The sequence below is a fragment of the Mustelus asterias genome, chromosome 10 (assembly GCF_964213995.1).
Source record: "Mustelus asterias chromosome 10, sMusAst1.hap1.1, whole genome shotgun sequence".
Taxonomy (NCBI): domain Eukaryota; kingdom Metazoa; phylum Chordata; class Chondrichthyes; order Carcharhiniformes; family Triakidae; genus Mustelus; species Mustelus asterias.
The window spans coordinates 87109247-87134055 of NC_135810.1; positions in this window are offsets into that span (position 1 = coordinate 87109247).

The window sequence follows — 24809 nt, forward strand, 5'->3', positions numbered from 1 at the left end:
CAGATTCATTGCAATCAGAATCATGGCAATGTTTAGGGTTTGCCCTTAATTCACTCCTCGAACTGCTGTTATTCAAGATGGGAGCTATTAAAAGCTATTAAAGAAAGAGAATATAGCACAAAAATATTAATTGACGCCACCTTTTATCAAAATACAATGTGGTAGTCTACTGTGGCTGTTGACTGATAAGAGCAACAGCTCTTGGGAAAAAAAATCAAATAAACCCATCTTTTAAAATCAATTTCAGCCCCTCCAATGCTTTTACCACCTTCAATCCTTACACCTTCTAGAAATGCATCGAATTGGATTTCTTGGATCCCACGAATACAGCAGAGACCTTTCCTGATAATTGGTTCCAAGAGTGTATTAAAGAATAAAAAATAACTTGCCTGATCTTCTTGAAGTTCCAAACGTGCAGGCTTGTCCATGGAAGCGTTTGCACTGCTCGCAAATTGATTTTGAAAAGAATAATGCTCTAAGCTTCAGAATCTGGATGTCAGTAGGAAGAGCTGAGCAGAGTAACAATGTAGTTACACAGCAGCTCTCCCACTTCACTCACTGAGTGGAAAAATAAACTCATATCCCATTGGCATGAGAAGCTTTAACAATCAGCAGGAACTTGCATGAACCATCTTTATCAGTTCCCCTCATAATCTTGAAATCTTCAATCAGGTCATTTGGGAACCTCCTAACTTTTAAACAAAACAAGCCCAGTTTGCATCTTAGAAAAGTAAACACTTGCATTGCTGATTCACTCCCCTTATAGTTGAATGTGAAAAAGTTAGTATTTGCCATGAGGGTGCTCTCTTTAAGATGATTCATTACGTTCCATCACTTCAGATTGGATGATCCATATCGTCTATTTTGATTAATTAATTATGAGGAAAGAATGTTATGTTCTTGGAGTGTACTAAAGAGTGATGCCACATAACCTATTTTTCTTAGTTCTGTCAATACAGGGAGTCATTAATACATTATCATGTTCTAAATCAGCAACGTTGGGTGGAATTCTGTGTTGAATTCGCGGGAAAACTGGAGTAATTCACACTGGCTGGGGGTGATTCTCCCATCTCGCTGTGCTAATTTTCCTGTGCAGCTAGATTTCCAGAGCTGTCAGTTCCATGCAGGAAACTGGTGGGAAGAAGGGTAAATAATTTGAATCTTTATTTAAATATAACTTCAATGTAATTAGCGGGCCCAGGACTGACTTCTCCGGGACCGCTCGCATCTTCCACCCCATCAGAGTGTTTCACTCCAGCCGTGTTTACAGTAGCCCCCCACCTTCGGGGAACTCGTGGCCTGACCCAGCTGGAGTGAAGTGGGCAATCAGGGCCCCACACGGGGTCAGGTGCTGGGGGGGTGGTGCCCTGTGGGCAAAGGCACCCTGGCAGTGCCAGCCTGTGCCCTGGCACTGCCCAGGGGACAAAGTGCCAATGCCTAGGGGGCACCTTGGCACTGCTCATTGGGCAAGGGACACTGCCATGGGGTGGGGCCTATGGGGGAGCGGGGCCTATGGGGCGATCGATGTGAGTAGGGGGTCCCACTGCCACTCTGCCATTGGGATCGATGGGGCAGGAGGGAGGCCAGCAATTGGGGCTGGCTGGGGGATGTCAACTGGGGGTGGAGGTCTGCGGAGGGGGTCAGCTGGGGATAGGGAAGGCTGCCTGCTGGGGAGGATCAGCATTGCCGGGCGGTGGGGTGAAGGGGAGTTGTTTTGGGGGGGGGCTGGAGACCGGTGTGAGTTGGGAGTGGGGGTGGTCAGGGGGGCGGGGGGCTGTCAGGGAGTCAAAGAGGCAGCATTGTGGGAGTCCCGGGTTGGCCAATAATCTGGCTGGCCAGCAAATTGGAGGCTGATAGTTTGGGGCCACTCTGTACACATGCCGAGGCCCGCTGGTTTCAGCCTCTCCCGGGTGGGATTAGGGCCCGTTCCTGAAATGAATGATATTCATGCTGGGGAGGGCCTGTGCAGTGCACAATGTGTGGGAGAATCTAGTCTGAAATCCCACTGAAAAAAGCCAGCGGGAATTACTCCAGTTTTCTCACAAATTCAACAGGCCATTTTTTTCACCCTTGCAGGCAGACAACGCCAGCACCCCCCTTCCTCCCCCCCCAACTCCCAGACTGCCCAAATCACTGGCCTCCTTCCTGCCCCCATCAATCTCAATGGCAGAGTGGCAGCGGGACTCGCCGCCCCACCGATCGTCCCCTAGGCCCTGCCCCCCCCATATGATCTGCCCTTTTGACGTTGCCCTATGCCCGGTGGGCAGTGCCAAGGTGCCCCCTAGGCTGGGGCACTTTGCTCCTTGAACAGTGCCAGGGGGCACAGGCTGGCAGCGTGGGGTGCCCAAACCCAAGGGGCACCACTTTCACACTGCCTGACCCCCTGGGGGGGACTCCGATTGCCCCCCTTCACTCCAGCAGGGTCGGGCCACTAGCTCCCTGTTGGTGGGGAGTTAGTGTAGTCCCCGCTGGAGTGAAACACTCTGACTGGGTGGGAGATACTAGTGGGCCCGGAGAATTCAGGCCCGGAGAATTCAGGCCCGGGCCGCTAATAGCATTTAAATAGTATGCTAAATATGATTTAAATGCTGACCCCACCTCTCAGCCGATTTCCGGCACGGAGCAGATGTGCCGAGAATCCGGTGCTGGGTGATGCAAGGACGGTGCGAACGCTCGCGGGAACTGCAAATCGGTCGACGCATGATTTTCCCGGCTCGCTGTGCTAAAAATTTAGCACAGCAGGATGGGAGAATCGCGGCTGTTATGTTGCAAAACACATCTTTGAATCTACTGCAATAATCTAACATGCTGAGTAAACTTTACACAGTGAACCTGTTTCTGTTCATTGTAGAACTGGGTTTCTGACACCATCTTCTGCACCCTTTAGAGTGTCTCACTTAAGAGTGGCTCTTAGAATTCTACACACTAAATGAATCATATTGATAAATGGCAGTTCTACTTGAACCAATTTTCAAAACTTGAGTTTCTTTTTTTTTCAGTGCAGCATTTTAGCTCCAGAAATTAACCCCAAAATGGACAGATATAGAAGTATCTGGACACCTTGATGATGTTGTTGATAAATACCCAACTCGGGCCTCAAAATGGAATTAGATCATAGAATCCCTACAGTACAGAAGGAGGCCATTCGGTCCATTGAGTCTGTACCGAGCACAATCTCACCAAGGCCCTATCCCTGTAACCCCACATATTTACCCTAGCTAGTCCCCCTGACACTAAGGGGCAGTTTATCATGGCCAATCAGCCTAACCCACACATCTTTGGAGTGTGGGAGGAAACCGGAGCACCCGGAGGAAACCCACATAGACACTGGGAGAATGTGCAAACTCCACACAGACAGTAACCCAAGCCGGGAATTGAACCCAGGTCCCTGGAGCTGTGAGGCAGCAGTGCTAACCACTGTGCCACCATGCCACCTGGGGTTTTCATATGGTTTTCTCTTCATTGATTTCAACCACACCATGGTATGGTACAGGTAGCCTTCATTTTGTGTGAGATTAGTTGACTTTGTCCATGGTGCCAATTAATTAACAAAAAGCAACCTCAACCTCAGGAGGAAGGTTGAGGCAAGCTTCCTTGGACCTGATGGGTATCGGTGATCCATTCTGGAATTTGCACAGATTGATATTGGGGTGAGGATAAGTTCAAATCTGATGGTGAGCGTGCCGTGGTCACAAAGCGTCCTAATACTCACTGTGAAGAGTGAGAGCAGGTTGTTCACTTGAAGAATGGCCACAGGGACAACATGGAATTGGAGGATCACTGGAACCGTTGAACCATATTCCTAGCAGGAGCCCAAAAGAAAACAAAACTCCTTAAAGCACAGTGCAGACGCCCACCTGCTCACTTGAAAAGTGATGAGACTGTGTTTCTTTATTCTCACTCTTGGCTTTAACTGCAGAATTTTCCAACTATTTTTGCAATCTCATGCTTTTGTTAGTGTTTTCTCACAGAAGTCTGTACTTGTTGTTTATTTCCCTCTGGGTGTCTTTGCTGACAATACGCGCGCATGCTCAGTAGCTATCATTAGAATTAACCCTTTACACTACCTGTTCCCCACACTGCTCTCATCAGAGTCTTAGGCTCGGATGCTCCCAAAATAATTCTAAGTCCCCGACTTGTGGGAAAATGGGAGGAATTTCTGCTAGGCTTTTAGGGTGATTTTGAAACTGAATCTCCCAAACTCTGTGCATCACCGAGTGCCCTGACAGGATTCCCTCTGGAAATCTGGGGGTGGGCCCTATTTCCGCTCGAGAGGCCAGCAGCATAGTGCTAAGTGGGCCACTGTGCATGTGCTAATCTGTCAGAGTGGAGATCCGCGCATGTGCAGTGGCCCTGCATTGCTGCCCTTCTGATTGCTGGCCAGCCCTGCAACACCCCTATTGCTGGCCTTCTGACCACCCCCCCCCAACTCTTGATCAATGGCCTTCTGGACCTCCCCAGGTCAACCCCTATGTTCCTATTCCCCCCTTTCCCTGGCCAATCTCCCTGAACTGAAGCCCCCCGCCCCCCCTCCCCCCCGACAACCCGATCTCTCTGACGACCATAGTGACGCTAGCAGGCCCTGAGACTACAGTGCCACGCCCTCTAATGAAATGGAAATCCAGATTTCCATGTTGTAATCAGCTCTGCACGGAACTGATTATACTGGAAATCCTAGTCTGCGAGACTCGCGGAGGTCATGGCGCCCAGCAGGAAGCCCGCGAAATGGCCTGCATTGAAGTCTCCCAGCCCCTTTATTCCCATACTATTGTACACATATTCTCCTAGACCTCCCCATCGTCAACTACACCTCCCCACAAAGTCTCTTCTCTTAAAAGAAAAGTCTGGTTGATGGTCTCACCTGCCTTCCTGCGTGAGTGTGGAGCTCCTTCTGAGTTAGATGGGAAACCCGTTGCTCTGAGGTCAGTGCATGGAGATTATCACCCCTAGTTTCCCTCATTTGTGACTCTGTAGCTGTGACATTCCATTTATAGCTCTGTCTATCCTGAAAATGGTTTCCTGTCCATTGAAATTAGGGCAGACTTTTTCCTCAGAATGGTGCCTGACATAGTCTTGACCAGATATTATCTTGGCTGCTGTATCTTCTCATTACTATACCGGCATGGTTCCAGTCTCTGACCCATATTCTCTTTCCTCTTCCAAGAATCAGAAGGTTGTGAGTGCCATGCCTTTGATTAAATGTATGAACTTGACTCACCTGATAGACTTCTTCCTTCTTCCTAGCTCCATCATGGTCTTTCACCATGGTAGCAAGGTATGGGACAGGTGAGGAAGTTGGGTCTTTAGCTTGTAGTCTATGAGAAGCTCACCTGGGACAAGCCCGTTATGTAATGGTGTGGGTGATGAATAAGCAGAGCAAGTTCAAAGTTGTCATTCTTCTTCATTAGGGTTTTTATAGTGCATATTTCTCACTCAACTCCCCTGTTGTACTGAGGGTATTTTGGGAAGTTTGTGGTATGCACTCACTACCAAATTCTGGTCCATTATCTGTTTTGCCATTGTTAGGAAACAATGGTAGGTTTAAGTGTATTTGTATTGTTAAATAATGTAGAGATTTAACTGGGTTTAGTTTAATGTTCTATGTAGGAAAGGGTGCAATTCGAGTTCGAAATGTGTAAAACAAAGGTGTTTGTATGTATGGGGGTTTTTGGTTCCAGTTCAAGCAATGTTTCTATTGTGCTGAGGAAGGGTTTACATTGGGAAAAATAAACACTAGCTTGAAGAAAGAATGAAATGTTGCTTAGCAACCAAGGGCACCTTTAGGATAGAAAGACTTTTGAGTGGATTTTAAACTGAAGTTACAGGCAATTGTAGATAGGAAGCTAGAGAAGGAACAGCTCTTAGCTCTGCTAGAAGCAGGAAAGCTACACAATGGAGTAATGGGCACAAAAGCAAGCTGTACTTTGCTGTACTTTCCTGAGCAAGACCTCCAAGATGTGGTTAATCTGGTTAATGTTCCTCCATTCAGCTGATAATTCTTCACTTACCATTGATAGTCAAACAGTGGGGTGGCACAGTGGCAAAGTGGTTAGCACTGCTGCCTCACAGCACCATGGACCCGGCCTAGGGTGACTGCCTAAGTGGAGTTTGCACATTCTCCCCGTGTCTGCATACGTTTCCTTGGGTGCTTTGGTTGCCTCCCACAGTCCAAAGATGTGCAGGTTCGGAGGATTGGCCAAGTTAAATTGCCCTTTAGTGTCCCAAGATGTATAGGTTGAATGGATTAACCATGATAAATGTGTGGGGTTATAGGACGGGAGAGAGGGCCTGCGTAAGATGCTCTGTCAGAGAGTCAGGGCAGACTCGATGGGCCGAATGGCCTCTTCTGCACTGTGGAGATTCTACGCTTTTATGAGTTTCTCCCTTTCAGGGCCATTTAAATGTAACCAGTTGGTGAGGAGAAGCCAACCAGCTTGCAGAACTGCCTCTCTGAACATGCTTTCCTTGGGCTGATGCCTATAGCCCAGCTAGTGGGTGGGACATTTAGCAGAAGACAGATCCCTGTGTATTATTCAAATGACCTTTCCTCATAACCATTCCCCCTTGCACTAAGATAAAGGTTGATCAGGGCTAGAAATGTTATTCTTTTTATTATGTTACAAATCCTGTTTTGGGTTAAGGATAAAATAAATATATTATGGAAAACTGAGTCGAGGGTTGGAACATTTTGCGTAGCTGCGTAGTTACCTCTGAATCTGTACAGTTACAAAATTGTGATTCATTATGTTTATTTTAGTCAATCGAAAAGTGTGATGCCAGAGAGTGTGACATGAAGTTGTGATGTTAGCAGCTGTTGTAGGAAGTGCAGAGGCAGAGTGTTAGGGAATAAGATCTGACATCAAAACACTTTTAACACAATAGATGGTAGATTAATAGATAGATAATAACTTGTTTCAATATCACAGTGGAGCCTAAAAATAAAAAAAAATCCACATCTGCTTACTTTTACTATTGTCCCATATAATATATATTCTGCCATTATCTTAATCCAAGCTATTCTATATTACTTTAAAGTTGATTGTTAGAATAACATAGGAGCATAGGAACTAGGAGCAGAGGTAGGCAAATTCAGCCCTTCAAACCTGCTCCACCATTCAATCAGATCATGGCTGATCTCCCCCGGTCTCAAATCCACCTCCCCACCTGTTCCCCATATCCCTTTATCCCTTTTTTAATTAGAAATATATCTATCTCCTTCTTGAAACCATTCAACGATTCAGACTCCACCGCGCTATGGGGCAGCAAGTTCCTCAAATTCACCACCCTCTGTGAGAAGTAGTTCCTCCTCATCTCAATTTTGTATCCACCACCTCTCAACCTGAACCTGTGACCTCTTGTTCGAAATTGCCCCATAAAAGGAAACATTTGATCTACATTTACTTTATCAATCCCTTTTAAAATGTTATATACCTCGATCAGATCCCCTCTCATCCTTCTAAACTCCAGTGAGTATAAGCCCAAATCTCTCCTCAAACATCAACCCTTTCATCCCCTGGAATCCGCGAACAACTTATAATTAAATATGAGGGCTCAGTATAGCTCCAACATTGGAAAACACCAAAACACTGACTTGGAAAATCTAAATTTAAAAGTCTAAATCTTTGCTTATCAGCAAAGCTCAAAGCTGACAACACCAACTGTCAGAGACAGCGGGCTCAAAGTTTTTCCAATACATTACAGTATGATCCTGTCTAAACTTTCGAGACATACAGCTTCATTGGCAAAATAGACAGTCTATCAAGCACTCCAGCTGGTAACTACAGGGAAGAGAATTGCACTCTATCAAGCTCACAGGTGTCTCCGTAAAAGAATGATCACAGTCTTGCTGTGCAGGGAAGATTTTATTTTGGAACAAGATGCTAATCACTTAAGAAGTAATACCTTCCTAAAGAAGTAATCTCTACAGTCGTGAAGCAGCCAAAATAAATATTGAGTTCTGAAGAAGAGTCATATGGACTCAAGACGTTAACTCTGTTTCTCCCTCCACAGATACTGCCAGACCTGCTGAGCTTTTTCAGCGTTTTCTGTTTTTATTTAATATAAGTGTTTTGCGCTATGATAAACAAAACAAAAGAACACTAATCTGCATGTAGCACATTCAGTTCATTCTCAATAAAACTGATCATTCCCTTCTCATTAATGTTCGTGGTTGGAATGTGCCTCTGTGCTGACTTAGCCTTTTCTCGTCGATTATTTACTTAGATTATATTTTATATGGTATCCCAGAGCAACTTAAGAGTTAAGTTTCAGGTTTTTAAATTGAACATCTTCGGCAGTCTTCGATATGTGAAAATTAACGTGATTTTGATTGTATTTATTTCTATCAATGTTTTCCCACAGGCCAGGATACCTACTCATAGAATATTTAAATCAATTACTATAAAACTACCTCCGTGCTGAGTCAGGGAATATACTAGAGTCTGAAGGGCTGGGTGGAATCTTGTCGCTTGCAGTGAGTTTGGAGGTGGAGCCATTTAATCAGGTGGAAGGGTAGCAGGTGGTGGACCAATCATCTTTCTGTCTCCATCCCGATTAATTCCGTGATGGGAAGGGCTGTGGATAGTCTTCCGGCCCAGCCACCAAGTGAGGCATTTGAGTGGCCAATTGATCCCCTTTTAATGGTCTTATCTCATTGTTGCTGGTATTACTCCAATGGGGAGCAGGGGGCTGGCTCATCATGTGGCATGCAGGGCAAGCAAACCTTGGCATGTTTGCTAGCTAGTTCAGAGCTGGGGTGGTGGGGTCCCTTGTTCAAAGGCACTCAGTGCCTGATAGAGAGATCCAACGTCGGGAGGTGGGGAGCTGCTAAGAGCCACTGCCTTTTCAGCCAATTCCCCTACATAGTGTCCTCCTAAACCCCCACCCCGCCACCCCACCAGAACACACCCGTGTCCTAGGCCTCAGCATGTTGCCATTCCGGCAGCAGTTACCACCATCTCAGTGGTGCTGACATTTTAAAGAGCTGTTGGCCTCTGATAGGCTGGCAAATTTTGGTAAGCAGCACTCCCGCCCCCCTCACCCCCTCCACACACCCCTCCTCAAGGGTCCTGATTCTGGGGAGAGGTCCACTGTTGCCTGTCAACTGCCTGATTGATACGTGCTACTGGTGGGCTTTCTCGGAGTGAACATTAAGTGGGGGTCTCGCCAGCTTTTGAGCCGGGGCCAAGACCAACTTCACTGCTGCAAGATTCTCCCATGATGGCTAGAGTGTGACAAGCAAGTTTGACACACAGTGGCACAGTGGTTAGCATTATTGCCTCACAGCGTCAGGGATCCGGGTTCAATTCCCGGCTCGGGTCACTGTCTGTGTGGAGTTTGCACATTCTCCCCATGTCTGTGTGGGTTTCCTCTGGATGCTCCAATTTCCTTCCACAGCCCCAAAGACATGCTGGTTTGGTGAATTGGCCCTGCTAAATTCTCCCTCAGTGTACCCGAACAGATGCCGGAGTGTGGCAACTAGGGAAATTTCACAGTAACCTCATTGCAGTGTTAACGTAAGACTACTTGTGGCTAATAAATAAACTTTAAACTTTAGTTTCTTGGGATCTCCTGCCCCAGGAAGTGTTTCTGTTCCATTTCCCTATAGCCCTCACACCAAGGGAGCCCAGGGTAGCATCGAGAATGGTCTCACATGCAACGAAAGGACGTGGAAGGTCAGGTAAAAGACTATTTCCTCGGGTGGATGGAGCTATTACAAGGGGGCATAACTATAGGGTTCGTGGTGGGAGATACAGGAAGGATATCAGAGGTAGGTTCTTTACGCAGAGAGTGGTTGGGGTGTGGAATGGACTGCCTGCAGTGATAGTGGAGTCAGACACTTTAGGAACATTTAAGCGGTTATTGGATAGGCACATGGAGCACACCAGGATGATAGGGAGTGGGATAGCTTGATCTTGGTTTCAGATAAAGCTCGGCACAACATCGTGGGCCGAAGGGCCTGTTCTGTGCTGTACTGTTCTATGTTCTATGTAAGTCATATATCATCTAAAGGTTTTGCTCTCGGTCAACAACTTCAGTCATCACACTGGTGCAGACTTCTGAGATTCCAAACCTCTTTAATTCCATCAGAGAATGAGCCCTGACCGAGAAAACTGGATTGGGGTCATGGAGTGCATGAATATAGTAAGAGTTTTAACAACACCAGGTTAATATGCACCACGTGCATGAATATGGCAGTGTGACTCTGCAGGGGCGAGATTTAGATAAACCAACTCTTTACCACCAGCAGACTTCCTGTGGTGTCTAATAAACAGGGGTAGGCTTTGTGACCGACTGTCACTTATACACGGAATGGAGAATCAAGTACAATGTTTAATGGGCAGCTGATCGGATAATGTCAGCTTTGCAACACGACCAAAAGTGAAAGCCTACCCACTGTTTATAATGATAGGATGTGACGATACTGTGCCTTTAAAAAATGTACTTTCATCATATTTCTCTGCAAGTTTTTCAAACAGGCCCAAGTATTTTATTGTTGCCCAAACGTCTGTAAGTGGTGACCTCTAATTGTTGCTGAAACAATATAACGGCCTTCATATTTGTTTTTAATCTGGACGAATGCAGTGTCCTGGCAGTTTTATGATCCTTTTGGAATCATTGGTACAGAATGATTGGCAGGTCAGGTGATGTCTGGGGGACAGTTGTTTTGCACAGAAAGGTCCAAGGCTTTAGTTTCATTTTGGACCAGAAGCTGTTTGGACTTGAGGCTGAAAGCAGTGTTTCTTGTTTCCCTCTGCCTGGAGTTGGAAATTCTGTTGTCTGTGAGTTGCTTCCGAGAAGCTGGTGGAGGCTGGCAGCATCTCTGTCTCTCTCTCTCCAGAGGTGTGCTGAAAGTTCCAGGACTAGGAAGCCTCAGGGTTTTAATCCTAGATTCCAAAGGACCAATTCACAGCAGGTGTTACAAAGCTGCAAAATCCGACACCATGTGAGCATACTAGTTTTTGTGCCAAGTCTAGGAAGGGGTGTATGTTTATGGGGCATTGTTTGACTTGCTATATGATAGTTAGATGTTAAGGTTCATATTATATCACAGTTGATTCTTGTAAGTGGTAAAAGTAATGCCAGTTTTTCTTGGTACATGTTAACTATGTTCTTAAATAAAGTTTGTTTGATAAAGTTTCCTAGTGGTCACCTGAATCGTACCTGGAGTGAAACATCTTATGCTCACCCATGCCAAAATCAAATGTAAAACTTAGAGTCTAGGCTAACTTTGTAAAACACCTTAAAGAGTTTCCGGCCTGAGTAAATAATGACTTCAATCAAACCATTGAAGTTGGCCTATTGGAGTATGAACTCCCTGATTAAGGATCCAATTGATGGGCCAATCAGGGAGTCTTTGCCTTGTACTTAACTGGGAGTGTCAGTTCCTCTGATACCCCCGGAGATAGACTGCTAACTATTAGCACTCTGTGTACTGCTGTTAGAGTTGTAAATAAAGGGATTTTGGTGAAGGGACTTCTGCCTCCGAAGACTTATTGCAGTAATAACAAGGGTTATAGGATGACATGGTGGCACAGTGGATGGCACTGTTGCCTCACAATGCCAAGGACCCTGGTTCAATTACAGCCTTGGATGGCTATCTGTGTGGAGTTTGCCATGTTCTCCCTGAGTCTGTGTGGGTTTCCTCTGGGTGCTCAGGTTTCCTCCCACACTCCAAACATGGATTGGCCATGCTAAATTACCCTTTAGTTTTCCATTCCCCCCACCCCTCCATCTCTCCCCACACCCACTGAAGTTTTAACTGGAGAAGGCTGAGCGGGCACGGGGACCATGGCCTCATAATACTGCCTGGAACAAACTATTGAGGTCACACTGAAGAATCCATTGGGATTTGTGATGTCGGAATTGAATGGATTCTAAACTTGTACTTGGCAACATTTCACTATCTATCTGACAAAGTGAAAAATATCAGCCATTCCTGTAATCTTGGTACCATTTTCATTTTGTACACTGCAGACTGTAATAAGTAGTGAATAAATTATAAGTGCATATGAAACAGAAGAAAAAACATTTTGAAAAAAACTAAGATTTGTTTGTTTTGTTGCTTATAACACACTGTTGATAAACAATTGCTGCAACCAAGTTTTTTGAAGATAACTGATAATTTGGACAGAAGAAAATATATTTACATCACCGCAATATGTTTTAAAACTCATGATAGATCAGATCTAGTCTGAAGCCTCTCAAAAAGCTACACAATATTTCCTTTCTGCTGGTACTGTAATCAGAAATATAATAACTTATCAATATATAATTAAGTAGTTAATGATTTATGTAAGTTTATAATCTCATGATTATAATTTCTCTATTAGGGCTCTCTATGAGAGCTCCATTAAATTGTTGGTAGACTATTTTTTTCATCTTCACATGGCTCCTGAGATCTGTCCCTGTTGCATTTTGAATTAGTTAGACCAGCCTTTATTGCCCATCTCTAATTGCCCTTGAGAAGGTGATGGTGAGCTATCTTCTTGAACTGTTGCCCTCCATGTGCTGTAGGAACACCCACAGTGGTGTTGTGCTGTTTATATGCAGTTTAACCATGAACTTAAACTGCATCTATTTACATAATACTGTAAATAGTGAAAGCCAGATATGGAAGGGAAATATTTGATGGGCCTCAGACCTGTTACCTTTGGATTAGCAAAGTGCCATTGTTCCCTAACTAGGTGAAGATCTCCACCTTTTTTTCTGTTACTTAATCCAAATTAAGCATCACCTGAGTTTTCACTTCTGACTCTCTAAACGGACTTATTTTCCTTTCAGTACGACCTTATGTGTTTGCAGGTTATGCTCTTTCACAATCTATTTGACTGTCCAGCCAAAAATTAATTGCATTCTGACGAGAGAGAAATAGTTGTTGTTGCTTCGAGTCCGATACGACTCTTCTTTCGAACAGTATTATTTATTAACTCACCCATCACAATCCAACATTAATAACCTTTTCTCATCACATGGTGTATGCCTGGTATCATAAGAAAGGACTTAGTTTCAGCTCAAAACCATTTCAGCTCCTCAGCTAAAATGGAAAATGATTTTTAGTCAGCACTCACACTGTGGAAGTGGAGGATTTCGTACCAAAGAGCTGCGTTGACAGATAAGTTACTTTGCTTATAACAACAATGAGAGGATTTATTTTTCTTGTTTCTGGTTCAATAGAAGCAAGAAAAACTTTTTTTTTTAGCTGACTTTCAAAATGAAGAGGCTGCAGAATTAGTGCTAATGATACGAGGAATTATTTTGCTTTTGTGGTCCAGTACTGTTCATTATCAGCCTTTATATTTTTGCTCATTTTGCAGTACAAAGATACAGAGGGAACTTTACAAACTTATTGGTAAAGAGTGAAGGATCTGGGTTGAGACTTGCCGAACAGTTTCCTTTGGCAGGAATTAATCTAGATGAAAAATAAAGACACCTGCTCAAGAAAGCAAATGTGCTGACTTTGATATTTCACTTCCGTTTTAAACCTAGCTGCACAAGGCTCCATTTCAGTAACGTGCAGTCAAACTGCAAATTTAAATTTTTGCACAAAGTGGGCTCACTGAATCTCCTCAACGATCGAACCTGTCACCTTCCCTGGTCTGGCCAGTGTGCACCTCCAAGCAATAAATGTATACTGTTGCTCACAACCCACGAAAAATAAAGAAGTCCGCTGTGGAAATTCAGTCACTTGATGGTTACCAGCTACGGAAGTCCGTTAGTGTGAGAGATTCTTTTCAGCAGTCTTCATAAAAATGTGAGGGGGTTTGTGGACAAAAAAAGACACAGTTGCTGGGTTTTTGAAACAAACAAGAAAGATTTTTGTACCTCGTAGCCATGGTGACAACAGTTTGGTCAACCTGGTGAATGTAACAGGTGTGCATGATTTGCCTCATTCCCATTAACCAGCCTCTGAGGGAAGAAAATGAGAACAACTCTCCAATGGAACACCAACATTTAACAATTCCTCTGATTACTGTTGTCAACTTATCACCACTTGACGTTGTTTAGTGGCCAGAAGGCCCTGCAGCCAGGCACAAGTGAGGCTACAAATCTCATTGACCCAAAGTAAGCCGAGAGACCACACTGATAGATGTATCCAAAGGCACCTAAGTTGCTCTTCTCAAACCCTTTCCTTCCTTCATGTATTTAGTGTGCCTACTATTAGCTGTTAAATATCAGCATTTAATATTCCCAGGGTAGAAATGTCAATTACTGGAGGACATAGGTTTAAGGTAAAAAGGGGAAAGTTTAAAGGTGATGTGAGAATCAGGGACTTTACACGGAGGGTGGTAAGTGCCTGGAATGCCCTGCCAGTGGAAATACAATAGCAACGTTTAAGAGGCATCATGACAGACACATGAATGGAGAGGGAATAGAGTGATATGGACCACATAGAGGCAAAAGATCTTGAGGTTTGAAAGACATCAGGTGTCGGCGCAGGCTTGGTGGGCTGAAGAGCTTGTTCCTGTGCTGTACTGTTCTTTGTTCTAAAATGCTATTGACCAGGTTAAAATGCAAAATGTGATCTGGAAAGATAGACCATGTTGTTGTGGATCGCATGTTTTTGGAGGTGCATCTTCAATAGTTTTCCTGTAATCTTTGATGCAATTGGCAATAGTAAGATCAATATAAAATGACGATGATTATTCCTCAGGTTGCATTAATATTTCGGCACAAGTGCAGCCTTTCAACTTGGAGGGATAATACAAGTCTTAAAAAATTGATCCGTAAGAACAGTGCAAACTCGCTGTGAGTTTTCTTGTCCGGTGTAATATTGAAAATATAACTCAATATGTTATTAGAACAGAAACATTCCAGCAGACCAATTAGAATTCAATTGTATAAAAGCAAAATACTGCAGATGCTGGAAATCTGAAACAAAGGGTGAGGCTCTCCAGCCCCCCAGCCGCATGTTTCCCGGTGGCGGGAGATGGCTGGCTGTTTGCTAGCAGCGGATTCTCCAGTCCTGCCGCTGTGAATGAGATTTCCCATTGATGTCAACCCATGCCGTCGTGCAAGCCATGGGCAGGGCTGCACTGCTGGCGGGACCAGAGAATCCTACCGGCGTGAACAGTGGAAGACTTCCAACCAAAATATAGGAAATCCTGGAAAAACTCAGCAGGTCTGGCAGCATCTGTGGAGGGAGAAACAGAGTTAATGTTTTGAGTCCATAAGATTGTGTGCACTGAAGAAGAGTCATATGGGACGGAATTTTCCCGTCCTGCCCGCCATGGGAGTTGTAGTGGGCCATTGGTGGACCGTGCAAAGGTCCATCGACCTCGGGCAGAAATTTCCAGTCTGGGGGCAGCACGGCTGAAAAATCCTGCCCCTGGACTCAAAACGTTAACTCTCCTCTCTGCACACTTGCTGCCCGAGACCAGCTGAATTTTTGCAGCATTTCCAGTTTTTATTTTAGAACTCAGTTGTCACTTGAAGATTGAAAAATCATTGGGTGGGACTTTTCATTCCCTCTTGCAGCAGATGTCATGGCGGGTGGAAGTGGAAGATATCACGGGAGCGAAGAAATCAGGTTCCTGTTGGAGCAAGAAGAGATCGAGATCGTCTGCTCCAGAACTCAATGGCAGCATTCATTTTTCCACCGCACCATCTTGTCAAAGCCATTTAAATACACTTGAATGTCATGATTCCTCATTGTAAAGGAGGCTCACCAGAATCAACCCCTCCATCCTCACTCTGCCACTACCATCACAATGGGATTAAGGATTCTTGGGGAGGACCGAGAGTTAGTGGAAGGAGGGAAACCTGAACACTATGTTCTTCTAGGACAATGGGAGGAGTTTCCATAGTCACATAAGGAGTGTCAAAGTTGGGCTGGTTGTAAAACCTCAGCACCACCAACTTGAAAACTGAAGCGATGGCGCAGTAGAGAATAACATTGAGAAAAACTCTTTTGGGGAAGTGCTCTGAGGGTCTCAGGGAGGAGTGCCATACTGCACTGGGGGGCCAATTAAAAGGACACACAAACTATGTATCATGAAATGATGAGAGGTGCATATCTGAAAAATGGGAGCCTTTCAATGAAACTGCAGGGAATCAGGAGAGCTAAGCAATCAAGTTAATTGGTACTGGACGACTCTTGAATCCTGCCACTAATCATTCTCCTTGTAATAATGGTGTGGAAATTTCCGAGGCATAATAAAGTCAAGAGCAAGTGGGTGAATGGAAAAGCTACACATACTTGGTAAAAGGAGGAGCTCAGAATCTTGACACTGGCATGTTTGCATGTGGGAACCCTCAGCCCTCCTGAAATAATCTCACTCCCTCACAAAACATTTACCCTCACCTGTTTTCAAAAGAGTGTCACCTTATAAGCTGCCCACCCAAGTGTGTGGCCGAAGCAATCTCATTGTAGTCAGCCATGTGAAGGAAGAGAGAGGAAATATAGTGAAATTCTTGAAATGGACATTGTGCTGGTTAAGATTTCATGGCAAGTAGGTATCAACACTGGCTCCAAGAGCTTAAACCCACAGTTACTGACTTAGTATCGACAGAAATAGGAACTTCGGAGGCTGATGCTTATTCATGTCTTCTGCAGAGAGACCATCAGGAAGGTGGAAGCTGCATTTATTGCAACATGCATAATTGCATACAGGCAGGAAAGAGGGCAGAGAAGTTTGCATTGCCGGTGCCAGGCTCACCAAATAGCGGAGCTTCACCCTGATGAAGAACGGGCAACAGAGCTAATCCAGGGTGCAGACAATGAGCCTTACTGAATATTGCGCTTAGGTGGCTCCCAAGGCTGAGGGTCTACAGAACACGCATGTCTTTTCTGCAGATGAGTGAGAGACAGTGTCACTGATGCCTTGACATGTCCAAGGATCTGGTGACTCATGTCTGCAAAATTCTCCAGGAGTTGACACCACAGGGATTGGGAGGACGTCCATTGCCAATGGCTCTGAAAGTAACCACCACGCTTAACTTCCATGTGAGTGGCTGTTTCAAGGGCTCCACTGTAGGATTTTCCAAACGTCCATGCACAAGTCCATACAGGAAGTAGAAGATGCTCCTTTTGCCAAGGACCGCATTTCCTTGCACATTACTAAAGATCAAGCTAGCCAGGACACCAGAGCACTGGGCTTTGCTGCTATATCCAAATGCCCACAAATTCAAGGTGCTATCAACCGCACTCATGTGGCTATAAATCTCCTCTCTGATGCCTTCACATCCTTCCTCACCATTGTGACCAAATCTGGACCTCCAGATGAGGTTACTGATCTTCCATCACCTTACTGATGATTGAGAGTGGACTGATGGGGCGGTAATTGGCCAGGTAGAGGTGAAAATGACTTGACTGAATTTCACATTTCCTGCTGGAGAGGAGGTATTGAGGTTCAGTGACATGTACGTGTTCGTTCTGCCTGCAAAGAACAGGGATCCGTGTATTAATATGTGTAGTGTCAAGTACTTCCAGAGCTCATTTAACGCTTCAAAAATTCTTAAACCTACTACTGCAAAATATAGAGGTTGAAATTCCTCTCGTGTGGAGGTGCGTAACTGCTGCTATCAGAGAGGACACCCTTATCACAGCATTTGAGATTTAATTCCATTGACGACAAAGAAATTGTACATTGGGTGCGGAATATAAATCCAATCTGAAACCATTCATTTTGTGCCACGTTCCAAGCCTACAGTCTACCCCAGACTCTCCCCATTCTTTGTGAATTTTGGCAGGTGTGTTGGGGGGTGGGAGGGGTGGGGGTGGTGGAGGGGGTGGTGTTTGAGTGGGGGGGGGGGGATTTCTAACCACATAAAATGAGTGGGTTTGGGTGAGGTGAGAAGTAAAAATGTAAAGAAAATCTAAAACCTGCACCCAAACCCACTCAAAACCATCCACACATGGTTTTACCAGAAGCAGGATGAGGGGAAAACAATGAGCAACTCAGTCCCTGGAGATGGGTTCCTCACTTTAGAGTGTTTTATTCAGGCTGCATGTCTCAGAACCTTTCTCTGTTGCAGCTTTAATGTGGGTGAACTGAGTTTTCTGATCCCAGGGAAACCCAGCAGCTAGGTGGGGGGGTGAGGAGTGCTGCAGAGAAGGTGTAAATAATTTTCCAGTGCTGTTTGTGAGCTAGGAGGAGGAGGAGGAGATGTTTCCTCCCACACCAACCTGCTTACATCCTCAGTGACTGAAGCACTCCTCTCCAGCCTCACTCCAGATGAACTCCACGCCCTGCAATCTTCCCGTCTGTTCCATCAATATCTGCCACCCCCACCAATTCTCAATCTGGCTGCCCTTCCCATCAATATCTCTCGGCTGCCAATCACAGCGGCTTTCCTTTCAATATCCCTCGCAACCCATAATCCCTCCTGCACATCCTCTCGGCCTTGATGCCACCTGCTGCTACCACCCCCTCCCCCGCAGCACCCATCAATCTCTCCTCCATTATCCCCGATTGCTTCATCCCTTCTCTCTAACCCTTGGTTGCTGCCTGGTGCAAAGGTCTCCCCACCCAGTAGCCAACCAGCCATTCTCCCGATCTACCCTGTCATTATTGGATTCTGATCCTGCCTTTACACTCGACAGGACCTGAGATTAATCTGTCTGTGCAGGTATCCCAACTGCAAAAGTGGCCCATTGCCCCCTCCTTGCCTCCCTGTTAATATCGGGGCTTTCATTTCGCCAGCTGTGCAATTAAGCTGCTACATCATTGGGTATAGAATCACAGAATCCCTACAGTGCAGAAGGAGGCCATTTGGCCCTTCGAGACTGTACCGACCACAATCTCACCCTATTCCCGTAACCCTCACTTACCCTGCTAATCCCCTGACACTAGGGTCAATTTAGCACGGCCAATCAATCTAACCCACACATCTTTGGACTGTGGGAGGAAACTGGAGCACCCGGAGGAAACCCAGGCAGACACGGGGAGAACGTGCAAACTCCACACAGACAATGACCCGAGGCTGGAATTGAACCTGGGATCCTGGCGATGTGAGGCACTGTGTTAACCACTGTGCCACCACGCCGCCCTTTGTATGCTTTGTCTGTATAGCGTGCAAGAAACAATATTTTTCACTGTATACGAATATATGTGACAAATATAAATCAAATCAAACCAGATCAAAATCTTAAGATCATTTTCATTTCGGGGCCATGATGGTTCACTGGACGACGAATCCAAAGGTCCAATTTAATGTGCAGAGGTTTAAATCCCATCACAGCAGCTCATGGAATTTTAATATAATTAGTTATTATTAAATAATTACTGAAAAATCGAGAATTGAAAGCTATTTAGTAATGATGCCATGAAATGATAATTGATTGTTGTAAAAACCTATCTGGTTGACTAATGTCGTTCAGGGAAGGAAATCCGCCGAGTTTACCCAGTCTGGCCTACATGTAAAATGGTTTTACTCTTAACTACCCTCTGAGATGGCCTATTGGCCCGATAATGATATGCTATCTAGAACGATATAGATTAAGGGCATTTAGGGATGGGCCACAAATGCTGGCCCAGTCAGCGATGCCCACATCTGAAAAATGAATAAGAAATAATCTTCCACTGCATTCTCATTGTAGTTAAACATCTTTGCGTCCCATATGTGATGCTGTTAGATTTTAGCTTTCAAGGAAAAAAAACAAAGTGAATTGTAGAATGTGAACCCAAAGCATCCTGAAGTTCAGTGCAATAACAATATTGTTCAATCACCTTGAAACTGCAGCCTAGGTCAAAGGTAATGCCAGAGCTAACTTTGGTTCATTGGAGCTTGGCCATTGAACTTGAGATTTGGGTAAGATGGTGGGACGGTGACTGAGCTGGGAACTGGCAAATGCCGACATACCTTATAGCAACGGTCAAGCTGGGGATCGCAATAAATTGTAGGTCAAACCAGAAGGTCATAGACAGTTGACAGAGATTCCTGTGAATGAGCGATAGCTCTCCAAGGCCATAGTGGCCAACCTCAAAAATGATTGAATGGGCTTATGGCTTTTCTTGATCACCCCTCCCTCCCACTGGCTCTGCAGCTTGTTATAGGCCTTATAAGGACTCTATTTTAGTTTTTGTTCTTGCTATTTTTTCTGAAAGGCTGTGTTAGGTTTGTTCAATTTGGTAGGTTGTGCTGTTATGAGGAAGTGATCAATGTGCACATTGTACTTGAGGTGTCTTTGGATGACAGATGATGTCCAGTCACAAAGTGTTCCCGATCTTATGGTTCAGGTTAGAAACTCCAAAGTGTTTTATGAAACCCGCCTGAATCATAAGTTTTGCATCTTGAATTTAGCTAGGATCGGCACAAAATGTTCCACTTCAGGTGTGATTCAAAAGACCCACGAGGGAGCTTTTATCAAACAAAGTTTACTTAAGAACATAGTTAAAACATATAGTAAGCAAATTAGCAAGAATTTTTATCAATTGCAAACAAGAAACAAACAATCATGATAATGTTTAACCCTTAACAAAGACACCCACAATGTTCCAATCAAACAAATCCCTTTTTACAGCTTTAACACAGCACAGTCCAATACTGGGAATTGAGTCCTTTGGTTGAAGTGTGCAGTTCTCTGGATTCACTCCGAACAGTTTGAAGACAAGACAGCTTCCCAAAATACCATAGAGACTCTGATCCAGCCCCCAACAACAACAAAATTTCATCCTTCAGCAAAACAAGAGAACTTCCAAAGAAAAAAAACAGGGAGGGAGGGAAAACACTTAGTTTTAGCTTGCTGTCCCTTCCAAAACCATAACTCAAACTTGCAGCTCCAAGGCCGAATGGCCTCCTCCTGCACTGTCGGGATTCTATGAAACTGAAAATGAAAACAAAAGCTATCCAAAAGCATATGACCATTCTCCTAGCAATGCAAGATCGTAAAACTAATCCCAGAGTAAACACAAACAACCCCATTTAAGCCACTTAAGTAGCAATAAAAGGACTCATCATAGTCAGCCCAGTGAAAATGACACTGAGGCTGTGAGCTAAGGAACCACTGAAGCTGTGAGAGTTGCAGAAATCATGTTTAAAACCAACCTTTCTTAACAGTACACTAACATCACACCTAACCATCCAAATTATTATGTAATTATGAGTTTACACAGGTTCACCTCTGAAATTAGGTAGTGGGATGGGGAAATAAGGTAAAAACCAACAGAGACCTTCTGCCACATTCCCATCCTGCCATCAATTTTCTTTCCTCTGTCAGGATGGCCTTTGGCTGCACAGCCTAAATGTTCTCTGTGGGCCTTAATTGGAGTTACCAAATCAGATTGTCAACTGTTTCAGTCAGTGCCCGGTGTGACTCAGAGCAGCTGGACTCACTTTCATTTGAGGTGCTTTGCGGAGTCAGTTGTGCCTGGGAGATCACGCCTCCATTTTGGATCCCATTTTGTCCATTTGAATTCTTGAAGAACAGGTGCCCTGATCCAATTTCTTCCCCAGCATTTCTTAACAAAGGTGGTGGTTAAAGGTATGCTGCTGTCTAGGCAATGCCTCAGTCGGGCAATTTGTTATGCTGCTCAGCCAATTCCAAAAGCAAAAGAGAAAAAAAAACAAAATTCTGAAAGATTCAAGGTTAGACTAAGGAAGACTTGATTAATGGGCAAATGTTTTCCAGACAATCAACATGTTTACACGGATCACTTCCACTGAGCAGGTCAACCATGAGAAGGCTACACTTCATTTATCTGCGGGTAAGTTACATTAATGGTGTCTAATGGAGCCATAAATGAGAGGAATTTTGACACCTTACACCATGCGCGTCATTTGCATGTGCTTGTGATGAAGGGGTGGATAACCATGGTGGATTTAGTCACCAGGACTAGAAGGCTCAATCAGGAGTGCATCATTAATAGAAGTGGGCCCTACTCAAAGTGACAAAACTTTGATGGGTTGCATCCTCTCTCCGACACCAGTGCAGACTTTCAGCGCTCTGGTCTATTGCTATATTTGTTTAATAATTGTAAGGATCGCCACGCTGTTCCGGAAGAGGAATGTGGGAAAACTCGTCATTTTTCTCCAGCATCTTGCAATTCCAGCCAACAAGAAAAAAAAAGACTTACATTTATAAAGCAACCCTGGGACAGCGCAAAGTGTTTTGCAGCCAAAAGTACTTTTGAAGTGTACTCAATGGCCAGGATTTTATGGCCCCGCCATGATGTGTCTCCCGTCAATGGGTGCAAGGACCATTTAAAGTGTCATTTACTTTGGCGGGACCACAATGTTCCGCTAGGCAGGAGGGGCCGTAAATCCTGGTCCACTTTGTAACAGGCCTTCTCCCATTGTAGGAATCTCTCTCTGAGAGGATGAAACATTCTACAGTTAGTCAACCTTCCCTCGGAAGGAACATTCCAGTTGACTTCTGGACACATGTAAAACTGTTTTTTGTATTTTTATTGTGGTTGTGTCCCGAACCCTCTTCCATTTTCCTTCACCCCCCCTTTATTGTGAGAATGTGAAGGGATGGACGTTGAGGAGTTGTATGTGTAAAATTAAACCATTAAACTTGGGTTTTCTGTGCAAGTCATTAATAGAGGATTGGAATCTTTCCAACTTTAAGAGTTGGGAGAAATATGCCACTATTTATAAAGGAGGAAATCAGGTAGAAAATACCTTTCTGTTTATGAATGTGTAGCGAGTGGGGAAATGAGGGCTGTTTAAATTGACCCCCCTCCTGTCCATGACATAGTCATTGGTTGAGATATTCAGAACCCATTTTGTTTTGGGTGGGTTTGGTGATTTGAGAAGAAAATCTGGCGAGAGGCTCAAATCTCCTTTTACTGCGATGTAAAAGTGCGACGCGTTTGTTCGTCCCCCTGCCAGTGATGTCATTTCCTTACATTAGCATATCATTATCAGGCCTCGAAGCCTGAATCATCCCCTACCCATCCCCAACTCTGTAAAAAAGTCCATTCATGTCAGAGGGTACACCGGCATGAAATCTGACTGGTCTGCCAAGGCGTGCACCTGGTGAGGAGACCTTCATTACTCAGAGGAGCTCAGCTGGGTGCATCGCTGAGGGAGGAGAGAGAGAGGGTCATGCCCGGGCAATGCTCCCCGGTACTGCAGTGCCAGGACACAGTGCCTGGCCCGGGAGGGGGAGAGGCGGTGAGGATTGCATAACGGAGGGGGTATTGTGCCAGGTTGGTGTTTGTGGTTAAACTTTGTGCATTGGGATGACTTTAAAAATGGCAGCCCGATCTTCAAAAATCAGCGTAACATTGGGCCTGATTTTACCAAAACCTTGCGCCCGTTTTCGGGCGCAGAATCGCGGTAAAGTTGGGCATTGGGCCTATACCATGATCTGCACCCGAATCCGATCAGATCACGGCTTTACCGACACCTGAGTCGGGCGCGGGTCCAGCGCGCGCCCGAATCGGGCGGCCCGATGATTTTAATGCATTTGCATGCATTTAAATCGACTTAATGAACCGCGTGCCCAACTCTACCACCAAATCCCACTTTACCGTCTTCTGGCCCGATCCGTGTCCGCGCTGTTACCGGCCTGCAAAATAAAAGTCTGAAGTCGCCGCTGCAGCCTCCGAAGAGCGGGGTCAGAGACTGCAACGGCTCCCTGACCCAGGTCATCCTGGGGCGGGAGGCATGTGGGAGGAGGAGGAGAGGGGGTGTGACGTCTCATCCCCTGGGGGCGGGGGGAGGGGTGTGATGTTTCACCCTCTGTTGGGGTGTGGGAGGGGAGGGGGTGTGACCTCTCATCCTCTGGGGGTGGGGGAGGAGAGGGGGTGTGACCGATCATCCCCTGGTCGGGGGGTTCCGCTGCCTGTCTGTGGCCGATCCCTCCTGACACCATCACTGGTACACTACCAGCCACAGCCATCTCTCTCGCACCTGCACGGAAGAGTAATCTGTGATTTCCTTCTCCAAAGGACATGAGTGAACCAGATAATTTTTCTGACAACCGACAATGGTTTCACGGTCATCAGTAGATCCTTAATTCCAGGTTTTTTTTATTGAATTCAAATTCCACCATCTGCCCTGGCGGGATTCGAGCCCGGGTCCCCAGAACATTAGCTGAGTTTCTGGATTAATAGTCTGGCGATAATATAAATATATTAAGAAAAAGAGAGTGATAAAGGGGAATGCAGACCCATTACAGATGAATGCAGGCAAAACTACAATGGGTATTAAGGTCATGGGGAGCCTTATTGGTATCCAGTTTGACAGTGGATGGGGTAAAGAACAATCCCTTGGAAAAATAGCAATTGCAGTCATTAATATTTTGCATGTTATCAAACTTCTGATGCCATCTTGCCGCCAACCTTGACCTGTGCAACAGTTTCTGCTTCTCCATAATGTGCAGTTCCTTCCCTGTACGTGTCTTCAACGATTTCAACAGTGCTACTTTTCCCCATTTAGGTTTATATTATACTGATTGCAGGCAATGTTTTTTCTTTGAGGAGACAAGGGTACGTGAAGGGCACTAAAATGTTCTGCTTATGAATTAATGCATCTCATGACGATAACTTGTGGAGATACATTATGCTTTAACAAAGTGTCAAAGACTCACATTCGCTTTTGTGGCAGGCAATGTGAGTTGGCAGTCTCTTGAGCGTTTGCAGAGGTGGGCGGCATGGTGGCACCTGGGACCCGGGTTCGATTCCCAGTTGGGTTGCTGTCTATGCGGAGTCTGCACATTCTCCCCGTGTCTGGGTGGATTTCCTCCGGGTGCTCCGATTTCCCCCCACAGTCCGAAAGATGTGCTGGTTAGGCGCATCGGCCATGCTAAATTCTCCCTCAGTGTACCCGAACAGGCGCCAGAGTGTGGCGACTAGGGGATTTTCACAGTAACTTAATTGCAGTGTAAATGTAAGTCTATTTGTGACACTATTAAATAA